Source organism: Ochotona princeps, chromosome 1, assembly GCF_030435755.1.
Source record: "Ochotona princeps isolate mOchPri1 chromosome 1, mOchPri1.hap1, whole genome shotgun sequence".
Classification (NCBI taxonomy): Eukaryota; Metazoa; Chordata; class Mammalia; order Lagomorpha; family Ochotonidae; genus Ochotona; species Ochotona princeps.
In genome coordinates, this window is record NC_080832.1 from 72,799,148 (window position 1) to 72,812,775 (window position 13,628).

Consider the following 13,628-nt stretch of genomic DNA (forward strand, 5'->3'; position numbering starts at 1 on the left):
TCATAACATTCAACAAGTCAAAGGTAGAAAGAACACAGCTCCACCAGAATACAGATGAGGCACTGCTCATAATGCTGGCATCCCATATCAGAGTGTGAGGCAGAGTCCCCGCTGTTCCACTTCTGATCCAGCTCCCTGCTAACATGTTTGGGAATGCAGCTGAATGTCTAAGTGCTTGGATCTCTGCTACCCATGTGGGAGACCTGGATGAAATCCCTGACTCTTCGCTTTGGCTTGGCCCAGCTCTGGCTATTGTAGCCATCCAGAGAAAGAAATAGCGAACGGAAGTATCTCTCTCTCTCTCTCCCTCCCTCCCTCCTTTTGTAGCTCTGCATTTGATGTAAGTAAATATTAGAAACATAAAAATAATGAGCTCTTTACTAAACAGGGAAAGCTATTTCAAACTGAATGCTTCAGATTACATTGCTGTAAAAACACAAAATACAATTTACACCAAGTGTTTATAAACACTTTACTGCTAATAAAGCATGCTGTCTGCACACCTCTTTTGTCCCACGCTTAAATTTCAGGATATCTGGAGACATAGTGGGATGTATTTCCTTACTCACAAAGCTGACTTACTGGGTCACCATGGTCATTTGGTGTTTAAGGTTCATGTCAAACTTGCTCTTAATTTCTAAAAAGTGTTTTAGCTGCCAAACTCAGGCCCTCATTTGAATTATATGACTAACGGCAATTTTCACAAAATTGTTCACTGCTTTCAGCATTTCCTTTTGTTTTGGGAGAAAATATCTTCTTCGTTTTTAGAATAATTATTGTGATTACTTTCCATGATAGATATAGAGATTGTAGGTATAGAGATTCCACCACCCCCCTCCCATCCTTCCCCAAACTCCTCCCAGCACAATATTGTTACAATAGTATAGTCCTTCAGTAAGGATTGATAAGTCCAATAGTCTGCTACTAAACTGCATTATCCATTGTAGATACAGGTAACGGTAGGAAATCTAGTATCCTATTGTCAAAGTATATTTAGCAGTTTCACTGGGAGTCCTCCTTGTATTCAACAATGGAGATGCATACTACTATGTATCTTCACCACTTTCAGTTTGGATGGCTTACTGCCGTTCTTAGAAACACCAAACTTTTTTCATGGGTATTAAGTGTCACCTTCAAACCTTAAATGTGCTTTTTTTTATTTCTTGACTCATTTTGATATGTGTTTTACTTTATAGCCTCTTTTTATTTCTTTGCTGAACCGAGAGTAACTTTGTGTAATTCCTCTAGAGCAGCTACAGTTGTGCTCCTACGGAATAGTTTATTTGGCAACATCTAGAGATGCTGTTGCTGGTTCCATGGGGGGGAAGTACTGCTGGTCTCTAGTGAGATGAACATCCCATGATACACAGGATAGGTTTGTAAAAAATAAAATAATTTTGTAAAAAATAAAATTATAATTTTGTAAAAAATAAAATTATTTGGCTCAAAATATCCGTAAGGTTAATGTTGAGAACATGGTTCTATTCAAGTGATCGATGATATTCTGCCAGCTCTGCCTTCAGACCAGAGATGGTCTCCCAAGAAACCGTTGAACTTATCTGGACAATAAGATGCTGGACGCTATGCTTGGTATATGCTTGCAATGAAAGAAACTTGACCAAATTTGAACTGTAATACTGCAACAAGGTGGAGGAATCCACCATGGGGGGGGAGGAGGATACGGGGAGGGATTGGGGGAATCCCAGTGCCTACGAAACTGTGTCACATAATGCAATGCAATTAATTAAAAAAATTTTTTTTAAAAATGCACACACAAAAAAAACTTTAAGAACCCAGAGCGCATACAAGAGATCACACAGGGGCCACCGTGAAGCCACTAGCCGATCAGCGAGTCCCACTAGCTGATCAGCCAGCGCCACGCGGGCTCAGGCCTGCGTGGTTGTGGACGGCACATCTGAGCTGGTGCACGTCTGAGCCGGCACGCTCCACTCACTGCAGGACAGCAGCGAGTGCCGCAGGTTCCCAGGGACAGGCAGCCAGACTAGTCCACAACTATCTTCTCCTCTTCCTCCGCTTTGATTTTTTTTTTTTTTTTTTGCTTGGGTTTGAACTTTTTGTTTTTTCCTTTTATTATATTGTTGACAATCTTTACATAGTTAAGTGCGGTAAAAAAGGTTCAGGGGGTATAGGGAAGTGGGTAAGACTATTATGTCCATATTATTTCCTTCATGTATCAGAGGTAAAGGGGGATATTGAGGGAGAAGCCCCACCTCTTTGATTTTGGCTGAGACGCTCTACGGAGCTTTAGCCAACAAACACCTTTTCATCTCCAGGCTGATGGCTTTGGCCAGAGGGGGTGGCACAGCATTCCCCACCTGCCGGTGCTTGTCCAGGATGTTGCCGAAGAGCCGGTGGGTGTCGGGGAAGCCTTGGGAGCGGGCACACTCCCGCACGCTGACCACGCGGTGCAGCTCCGGGAGCAGCACGCGTCCCTGCTTGCCCATGGGCTCAGGGTTGGTGACGGTGGTGCTGAAGAAGCCGCCCGTAGAGGCCGGCCCAGTGGTTCTGCAGGCTCCCGGTGTGGGGCAGACACCAGGGCATGAGCGTGTTGAACTGTCGGGCCATGGGGTCGCAGGTCTTGCCAGCTTCCGCGCAGGAGCACACGCCGCGGAGGGCGCCCTTGCTGCTATGGCCGTTCTTGGGGTCGTGGTGCATGTAGCGCGGTGCCTTGGCCAGCGTGTAATCAGCCAGTTGCACCTGGACGTTGGGCAGGTCGCGCAAGTCAGAGCCCAATGCCAGGCAGATGTACCTCATCCAGGCAGCCATCAGGGCGCTCATGTCCTTGCAGATGTGGTGTCGGAGAAAGGACTGGTACTGTGTGCCTTGGAGCTGCCGCTGGAACCAGGACTGTGGCCTCACCATTGTAGGAGATCTCAGGTGCCAAGTCCCCATTCCGGATCTCCGGGAGATCAGACATGGTGTCTGGTACCGAGATGGTGCAGAAGGGGCCTGAGCTCAACCTGGTAATGTTGCTGATGAACTTCTTGTGGTCCACCATGACGCTCAGCTGGCAGGCCCAGGGCACGAACATGTGCAGGGTCTCCGGGAAGAGCGGCAGCTTCTCGCCGGGCACCGCAGCCAGGATGATGGCCTGCCTCCGGGTCTGCGCCATGGCGTACTAGCCAGCCTGCAGCACGCCGAAGGTGCACTGGTAGCCCATTTGGACCAGGCAGTGCAAGGTGAGCTTCAGGACCATGGAGCGTTTGAAGGACACGAAGTTGCGCACGTTCTCCAGCGGGAAGTAGCGGGGCCGGCCGGTAGTAGTCACAGTAGCTAAGGAGACCACCAGCGAATTCTTGAACTTGAAGTAGGTGCGCGAGTTGAAGCGGTTCATGCCGCTGAAGCCCTGGCACGGTGGCACGGCCCACCGCACAGCATCTCCATGTTGCCCTTCTGCAGCAGCCTCTGGCCCAGCGAGTTGGTCTTCTTGCCGGCCATGACCAGCTTGAGCAGCACGTTGCAATCCTCCGTGAACACCGTGGAGTCGGGGTTGTTGTGCCAAACACCTGGGCGCCGGCTCCCACATATCGATGGCCCACATCATCTCGGAGATGCCTGCCTGGTGGAAGCCCTCCGACAGCCCCCACAGCCCGAAAGGAACTATACACAGATTTACCTATATATCTAGTGATCTTGAATTTTACATGAAGGTACCTTATATCAGAGAGAACATATGATATTTGTCTGTTTGTATTGGCTTATTTCACTGAGCATAACTGTCTCTAGTTGAACCCATTTTGTTGCAAAAATGGTAGAATAATTCTTAAAATCTTCAGAATGGGAAAGGTTATACACTCTAAGAAAACACATAAGTCATCTAAAGAAGGGAACAGATGAATTCCTTTTGAGACTCTTCAGCATTTGAGGGAAGAGCTGAAGCAATTTCAGAATGTTTGAGTTATTCCAAACTCTCACTGGTGTTTGTCTTTTTTGGCCAAACTTGTTGGCTTCCCTGATGTGACGAGCAGTAAAAGCACTTATCATCTAAATGGGGTTTCTTTTCTTATTTCAGAAACAGCAGGGATAAGTGAAAATTGTTCATTTTGTAGCAAGTTTGAATACAGACAGAAAATAAAATAAGGTGACAGAAGCAGGGAGAGAAGCTGACGGGGACAGAAAACGAAGGAGCAATTTTATGGAATCCTCCAAAAAGCCACCTGTGTACTCGCCTGGTTCAAAGGATGAGTGAGCAACATGCCCTTGACACTTCTTGCTCTACATAAGATGACTGACATTGCCTATACCCGTGTGCGTGTTCTGTGTTAGCAAGGATACGGCAAGGGGGTAGTAAATGATACTGAGCTGATTAACTCATGGGAGTTTGTAAACAATAGATTACTTCAAGAATCATTACAGGGTTCTTTTCACCATATCATTTTCATTCTTTATAATTTCAGTGAATTTATTAATTAAAAGAATGAAAACATTAAATATCAAATTATTTGTTGCTTACTAGGATACAGGATGCAACTGTCCAGCACTCCTCTTGTTGGAAAGCATTCAGCACATTATACACTTTCCATAAGAATAATCATTTGTAGATGCGGACCTGCCTGTGACGCCCACTGTTGCCAATGATAGGGACCAGTTCCTGGTGATATGGGTTCATGGCCCAAAAATAAACCAGTGATTTCACAATGACAATTGCCATGTTTCTCTGCTGAGCAGAGAACTAGAAACTACTACTTCCAAATCAAAGATGGACTCCCAATGAAACTGTTAAATATATCTTGACAATAGGATGCTGGACTCTGCCATTGTCCATGCCTACAATGTCAGGATACACTTAAATAGCAGAATGATGGACTTATGACTGAATAGGAAGGACTACACTATTGTAATGAGATGGGCAAAATTAGTTGCGGGGAGAGGCAGGGACCTGAGTAGGAGAGAAGGAAACTCCCAGAGCCTATGGAATTGTATCATGGAATTAAAAACAAATAAATAAGCGGATAGATAGATAGATAGATAGATAGATAGATAGATAGACAGATAAAAGAATGAGAAAGAGGCAGCTAAAGGCCTAATTGTGAGGTCTCTGTCTTTCTCTTCTTTTTTTCACTTGACTCTTATTTTTAAGCAAATTGCTATGGACTTAGTCTACAAGGAACAAAAGAGAGCAACCTCAGGATAGTTTCATGGATTAGTTTCTGTTTCAGGAAAACTGTCGATATAAACACAATTTCAAAATCAAAACGATGGGAGAGCTGTGAAGGCACTGGTGTTTCAGATAGGGAACAAAGGCATACAAATGATAAAATAGAGGACAAATCCAGTGGTCCAGAAAGTGATAAGGAATGTACGTAACTTTTCAGGAAGCAGTGGGAAAAGCCGTTAATACAGACAGAGCCTATATTTTGAGCAAACTGAAATGGTATACTGAGCAATAATTCCAGCTCTCAGAAGATCTTTTTCAAATGGGAATGTGTGAGTTCTGCATTGACATTACTGTAGCAACTATTTGTCAGATGAAGTGGAGTGTGAAGAGACCAAGAAGAGGGAAACTAATTAGGAAGCTGTTGTTCTAAACCAGGGAAAGGTGGAGAGGGTTGGAGAAGGAAAGAGGTATTGAGAGCATATTCATGCATGAGACATTACAAAGGTAACATGGGTTAATAAGATCTCATTTCTCTAGTTGAGTCACATTTGTGGTCACATGGATTAATATGTGGTTTGCAGCACACATGAAAATTAAGTTCAAGGGTTGGCTCTGTGCATAGTAGACTAAGCGTCTGCCTGCAATGCCAGCACACCATATGCGTGCCAGTTTGTGTCTTGGCTGCTCCACTTCTGATCCAGCTCCCTGCTTATGACATGAGAAACCATTAAAGATGGCTAAAGTCCTTGGGTCTCTGCACCCATATGGGAGACCCAGAGCAAGCTCCTGGATCCTGTCTTAGATCAGTTCATCTCCAGCCATTGTAGCTATTTGAGGAGTAAGCCAATGGATGAAAGATTTTTCTCAGTGTTTCTCCTTCTCTTTGTAACTCTGCCTGTCAAGTAAAAATAAAATTATTTTTTAAAAAGTGAGTTTGGTGTAATGGAGGAAATACAATGAAAGCGTACAAAGGCAAGATCAAGGAAGTTGAGAGCAGCATTGCAATTGCTTCCTGAGCATTCACCTCTCTGCATGTGCAGTTTCTTGCTGTTGGTACCTGTTCTTTTAGACCTGAGAGTTGTTTTAGTACCACTAGTGCCAAGCAGCTAATACCCTGTGGAATATCTCCAAGCAATAACTGGAAAAAGATGATATAGAAATACCTCCTTTTTCTACTTTTCAGGGAATAATTATGGAGCAGATTCTATATTGATCACCAGTGTGATGCAGCCCTAACTCCCCACAGTGGAGCTGTTCAACACCTGCTCTTCTTGTTAGCTTCCTTATTTCTTCTTCTTCTTCTTCTTTTTTTTAACCAATGTCATTTGCTCTTGCCCTCATCATTTCCCGGAATTATCCCAAGTAAATTTCTCAAATTGTTAGATTTTTCTCAGAATGTACTTCTGGGGAAACCAAATTCTTGGAAAAAGAATTGCTTTAAGTGATAACTTAAGTGGCATACCGCCCAATGATTGAAAAGAGAAATTAAATTATTTAACACTTGGGACTATGAAATTATTGGAAGAAAATATAGCAGAAGCACTGAAAGACACAGGTATAGGTAATGACTTCTTGGATAAAACCACAAAGCACAAGCAACAGAAACAAAGCTAGGGAGTTGGGATTCTATCAAATCCAGAGGCTTCTGGGCAGTAAAGAAAACAATCAGTAGAGTGAACAGGCATTTGATGGAATGGGAGAAGATATTTTCAGGCCACATACCTGATAAATGATTAACAGCCAATTGTATCAGCAACTCAAAAAGCTCAACTACAACAACAACAACAGCAACAACAAAATAATACAGTAAATTAATGGGCAAAAGGCATGAATAAACAGTTCTCAAAAGGAGAAATACAAATGGCCAACAAATATTTGAAAAAATACTCAAAATTACCAGCTATCAGGGAAATCCAAATAAAAACCTAAATGAGATATCAAGTTACTTCTGTGAGAACGCCTATTGCTCAAAAGACAGAGCAACAAATCCTAGTGAGAATGTGGATAAAGAGGCACCAACACACTGTTTTTGGAAATATAAATTAGTGCAACTGCTATGGGAACCAATATGGATGTTTCTTTAAAAAAATAGTAAAAATAGATTTTCCATATGAGCCAGTGATCATACTACTTAGTATATATCCCAGAAGACTAAATACATACATTCATTCTATATATATAGAGAGAGCATATATATATTCATTTCATCAGAGAAAGATACTCCACCATGCTTATTGCAGTACTGTTTACAGTAGCCAAAATATGAGATCAACCAATATGTCCATTATTTGGTGAACAGTGTATATAAACAGTGGAATATTATTCAACTATAAAAAATGAGTCATATTCTTTGTGGCAAAATGTTTGGTCATGGAAGATAATCATATTGAGTAAAATAACAAGTATATAAAAACAAATATCACATGCTGTCCTTTAGATGTTGAAGCCAAATTTTCCAGAAGAAAAATGCCTGTTTATGTTAGTTTTGCTGCAAATGAAGTGCTTTGTCAAAACTGGTTTGAAATCTTTGTCCAGCTAATTGATAGGAAGTATTTGTTACTATAGCTTTAATGACATCATGACTTTTTAAAAATTTACCTTAGATGAGTGAAATTGAACATCTTGTAATATAATTATAGGCGAGAGAGCTTGACTCTTTTCCTATTGGACTATGATCCTCTTAACTTTATATTTGTTGAATTCCTTGTTTGCCACAACCATTAAGCCCTCAAGAATATTGCAAAACAAAAGTATGCTATCCTAAGAAGTAATAAATAAAATATTAAGTAGAAAACAAAGAAAAAGGAATTTAAGTCATTGGAGAGGAGCTAATGTTAATGCTGAAGAATTTGGAATTACACCCGAGAGGAAAAAAAAAATGGAATGGAAATGACAAACTGAATTAGAAGTGGTTTCCCACAAGAACATCCAAGTGATATGCAGACCCTTGAAAAAGACAGAGGAAAGAAAGCTTTAGTTGTTTCATCAGTTTCAGAGGGGATGATGGTGGGTTAAGACACATCAGACTCTGGTCTGATGAGACCGAATATTTCCTCATTAAATCATTCTCTTCACATCCCTTCACTTTCAAGACACAGCATGGCTTGTTGCTAAATTGATTTCAATTAATTTTTAATTAATGTTCTCAAACTGGTAAATCACACTTACAGTGATTTTAAATATGCTGTTATGCATCTAATACTTCCTGAACTTAAGTAGACTTTCACTGTTTTTTAGTAAATTGTACTCATCTCATTCAGAAAATAAATGAAGCTTCATGAAACCTAAGGATCTGTTTATAACTGAGTAATCTAGCTCTCTGACTACAGTTCCTTCTCCCTATAACATCTAGCTGTGCACATTTACCTTTAGATTATGAATTCCTTGAGGTCCAAGATCATGTGTTTGTCTCTGTATCCAGTGCCTGGGACAGTGGGTGTCTACTAAATGTTGGCATATACACTTACTGTCAATCATTAAGCTATTTTGTCTCAGTGGTAAACTGGCTTAATAAAGTGGAAGTCACTATTATACTTACTATACTAATGTGGATATTGAAGTTGGGATGACTTAAGAACTTGGCTTGGCTCATAAAGATAATAATTGGCAGATTATCAATCTAAGCACAAATTCAGGCCTAGAATTCAAATTCTAGCTTATTTCCTAAAAATTTACATGCCCACACACGTATTTATGTTTAAACTTCCCCATATTAAAGAAACATGAAATTCTCTATTGTTGCATCTGGCTTATTTTTTTTAGCATCATAATCTGCAGTTCCACCCTTTCCGTAGCTAATATCAAGATTTTACTCTGTTTTATAGCAAAGTAATACTCCAACATATATGTATATTACGCTTACTTTATTCAGTCACCAATTCTCGGATGATTCCATATCTTGACTATTGTGAATTGGCCATTTTAGCTCAAATATCTCTTTCATACACCGATTTCATTTTCTTCAGATACCCAAAGTGGGATATGTGGAACAAACAGTAGGTCTGTTTGATTTTTGAGGAATCTCTATGCCATTTTCCATAGTGGCTATGTAATACCTTTTATTCTCACCAATAGCATATTGGGAATCTCTTTCGCATTGCAGAAAATTCTTAGCTTGATATTATCTCTTTTGTCTAGTTTTTCTGTTATTGCCTAAGCTTTGAGGTCTTATCCAAAATGCCATTGCCATGTTAATGCATTGAAAGGTTTTCCACCTCTAGAGGTTTTATAAATTTCTGATTATACATTTAGATTCTTGATCCATTTTTACATTAGAGTAGGAAGTCACACTTCATATTTCTGCATGTATAAATCCAAATTTTCTCAACACTGTGGAAAAGACTATCCTTTCTCTGGGAATGTTTGTTAAATCAAGCAAAGCTGACTACTTCTATGGCTTTAATCTGTGGGATTTCTTTTATCTTTCATTGATGTATCTATTTCTGTGCCAATAGCATGTTGTGTTGATCTTAATACTCTGCCATATCTGATATTATGATTCTTCCATTTCATTTTTATTGTTCAACATTGCTTTGGTTATTTAGGACTGTTTTTGCTCCCATATGAATTTTAGTGTTCGTATCTTAATTCCGTGAAGAATGTCATTGATATTTTCATGGGGATTGTATTCAAGTTGTAAATCAATTTGGATAATAAGGATATTCTGCTAATGTTAATTTTTCCAGTTCATGATCTTCAGAGATTTTCCCACTTTTATTGTTCCCTTCTATTTTCTCATTAGTATTTTACTATATTCATTAAAGCAGCCTTTCACATCTTGGTTAAATTTGCCCCAGTCATTTAATTTTTGTGTTTATTATGAATGGGATGATTCTTTTAATTTCTTTCCCAGCAATCCCATTGTTGATATACAAAAACACTTATGATTTTTTTTTTGCTGTTGACTTTCAATTCTGTAACTTTGTCAAACTATTTTTAACTGCTTCACCTGGAATACTCCCTTTATTTGGAATAAAGATGCCTACTGCAACATATCTTCTCTTCCTGGTATCCCAGTCTTTATTCCTCAGTCCATCTGTGGGGAAAGATACATAGATAGATAGATAGATAGATAGATAGATAGATAGATAGATAGATAGATTTGCTCACCTATAGATCTATTTGTTTTGTATTTCGCATAATGTTGCCTTATATCAGAGAGAACATATGGCATCTGTTCTTTGAGTATTGGCATATTTCGCTGAGTATAATGGTCTTTAGTTGGGACCATTTTGTTGCAAATGGTAGGATGTCATTTTTTTGATGGTTGTGTATTATTCCATGGACTAGTCATACATGGCTTTTTTTATCCATTCCTCTTTTGATGGGCATCTGGTTGTTTCCATGTCTTTGCTATTGTGGATTGTGTTGCTATAAATAAAAGCTTGTATGTCGCTTTTTCATATGCATATTTCATTTCCTTTGGATATATTCCCAAGAGTGGGATAGCTACCATATGACCCAACTATCTCACTCCTGGGACTACATCCTTTCTTTGATTCTATAAGCAGTGCATGTTTCAACACCAGGCTGGTTGGATGATGAAATCCTTTTTTTATTTTTTTTGTATTGTATAGTCAGCATTGTGTCTTCATTTATTATTCTGATTAAAAATTTTCTGAGTAAAATATTCTGATTGAAAGATGTTATTTTTTCTCAGAACTTGAATTGTACTTCTCCAGTCTTTTGATCCATTTTCTGCCAAACTAATGGGAGTTCCTCTGAAAGTAATCTGGCATTTTTATCTTTCAGACTTTGTGATTGTCTCTTTCTATTTTAATTTTGAAAAATTGAATGTAATAAAACATGATGAGTTTGTTCTGTAATCATGTCCATTTGGAGGAGTATTTCAATTATCATATTGTTTTCAAATTTGGGCACATTTTCAATAATTTTGCACTAGGAAGAGTTTTCAATTAGCAGTAATCATACCTTGGATAAACCCTATTGGCTATGTTATTAACAGGTTTTCTAAGTCACACTTTCCATTCTGTTCCTTTAGAAATTCTTCAGATTAGGGTATTTGCTCACTTGATGCTGTTCAAGAGATCCCAAACACACAGTTTTTACCCTTTTTTAATTTTTCCTTTTTTTTTTTGTCTGACTGAGATGTTTCAAAATACAGGGACAAAGGGGCAAAAGTATTGGAAACAGGAGCTCCTTAGGTGTTGGAATAGATTCTATTGACATTGTGGATAGGAACGGAACACAAGTTCTCAGTCAATATCCAACACAGCAACCAGAGTTAAAGATTAGTTGGCTCCAGGAAAGAAATGGTCTCATAGACTACCAGCCTTTGCCTGTCTGATTTCATAGGTTCAGGAGAAGAGCTAATACTGGCTGGAGGCAATACATTCCACACATTTGTCTACAAGAATGGTCAGCTTCATGAGAGTTCCTTTTGCTCTGGGAGAGCAGAGCAAACATTCTTAAGCCATTTTGCATAGGCTGCTACGTGAGTAGAAACCCCAGGCAAGGAAACAGAAACAAATTTGCTTTGGAGGGGCTGAAATGCTGTACTGGGCCATCTTTGAGCTTATAAACTCTGGGACAGAGATTACAGCAAGAATGCATGATTAATGACTTAGATGTGATACAGAAAGCCCAGACTACATGCTGTGATTCACTGAGCATGGAAAGCCCAAGTCCAAGCCTCCAGTGAACATACTAGGTAGGGCCAGAAACCCAGCCAACTATTCATGGATGGTGCAAGTGTCTGGAATTATGCGTGGGATGGCACAGAAGTCCTGGCTGCTACTAGTTGTAGGTGAGGGAGTTGGAACAAAGTGATTCAGAGTTGAGGCTGCAGGCACTTCTCCACACTAGTATTACAACTCAGTTGATTTTCTGTTCAGAGTCAGTGCACTGTCCCAGCTATATTCATCCTCCCAGACATTCACATGTTCCAGAGCATGGGCACATGCTCTATGCTTCCTGGTCAGATACTGCTTCAAGAACGGCCCCTAGTACAGAGAGCTCTGAGCCTTGGTAGGCAGACTGGGTATGGTTATGGGAATCCTGACTAGGTCCTGGTGTTCACTGGTTCCTACAGCAACCAACAGTGTTTCAAGGAGGAAAGGTAGTGAAGAGGTACATGATACCAAATCTGGGGGTTCAGACATCTCTACTTTCAGAGATGCAGGTGCTGGTTAATCCAACTATCCTGGTCCAACCATCCTCTGAGGTGCAGAGTGCTATGTGCCAGGATGTTAGGATAATGTTTACTATGCTGGGTTCAGTTGTACCTATGATGTGCAGTCTTCCTTGCCATAATACAAGAATATCATTATGATCTCTGGAAGAAAACACGCAAGGGCTTCTGTATTCTAGTTCAGTATGGCTTTCAAAAGTGACTCATTTTGCAAAGTGGCGCCACACTGCTGCAGCCTATATTCTGAAATATGTGGGGAAAGAAGAGTATACATTTCCTCTCCGAAGCAAGGAAGCTGTGAGTTTTCCAAGGCACTCTACTTGGGAAGCTTCTGGCTGTGCTGACTAGATGCAGTCCTCAGCTGTTCCTGCTCACCCTTTCCCCTGCAACAGGTGACTCACGTGGGCTTGTTGTCTACTTCCTATCTTGTGCTGCTTTGTTGACCTCACTATCCTTCTGTTCTCCCACTGTTACCTTATTCCATTAGATGCTCTTCCTCAGGCACTTACTTCAAGATAGGTCTTCAGGGAGAAGGAAGCAAACAATAGACCTCTATTTCACTTTCTTCTCATTATCCAGAGTCTATTTTAATAATTTCTGAAATTTCTTTCCTTCTCTTATGTCCTCTAGATGAGATGTTGTATATAAAGCATAGTGGAATTTCAATATTGTTATACCTTAGAAAAAAGGGCACAATGACACATGCCATATCCTTCCTGTATCTTGCTCACAATCGCTCAACTTCCCTAACTCACTGATGCACTGCTTTTTTCTTTAAGCTTTTAGGGCTGAACAGGAAAGGTTTGTGATCGGGATTGATTCTCTCTCTAGGTACAGTATCAAAATTCTTCCTGAAGCACTGTTTGAGTTTTGTTATAGCCACTAAGTACTGAAATATATACTATTAATAATTGCCTTGAATGTAAATGGATTAAATCATCTATATAAGATATATGATCACTGAATGCATAAAGAAACCAAGCTTCAGCTGTTTCTTGCTTATCAGAAATTCATTTCACCTCTGATGACATGCGTAGATTAAAAGAATGGAATAAGATATTCTGTGCCAAGGGAATATAAAAGAAAATAGAAGTAACCAACATTATAAAGATATACTCAATTTTAGATAAAACACATTTTAAAAAGACAAGATGGGTCATTAAATAATGATAAAAGATTAACTACTACAAAAGCAATGGTAAAATGCCCACAAAATCTGAGCATTCCAATAAACAAAGCAAGTATAAAAGATGTAGGGGAGAGATAAACTTGATTACAATAATTTTATAGAACTTTGTTACTACACATTTAGCAATGGACAGATCTTGCAAATGAAAAAAATCAACAAAGAAACAGCAG

At 39.8% G+C, this 13,628-nt stretch overlaps 1 pseudogene; it reads right to left on the reverse strand.

Moving 5' to 3' along the window:
• Positions 1-399: 399 nt before the first annotated feature.
• LOC131481269 (DNA (cytosine-5)-methyltransferase 1-like) overlaps positions 400-13,628 on the reverse strand; it is a 50,830-nt pseudogene continuing 37,601 nt past the window's right edge.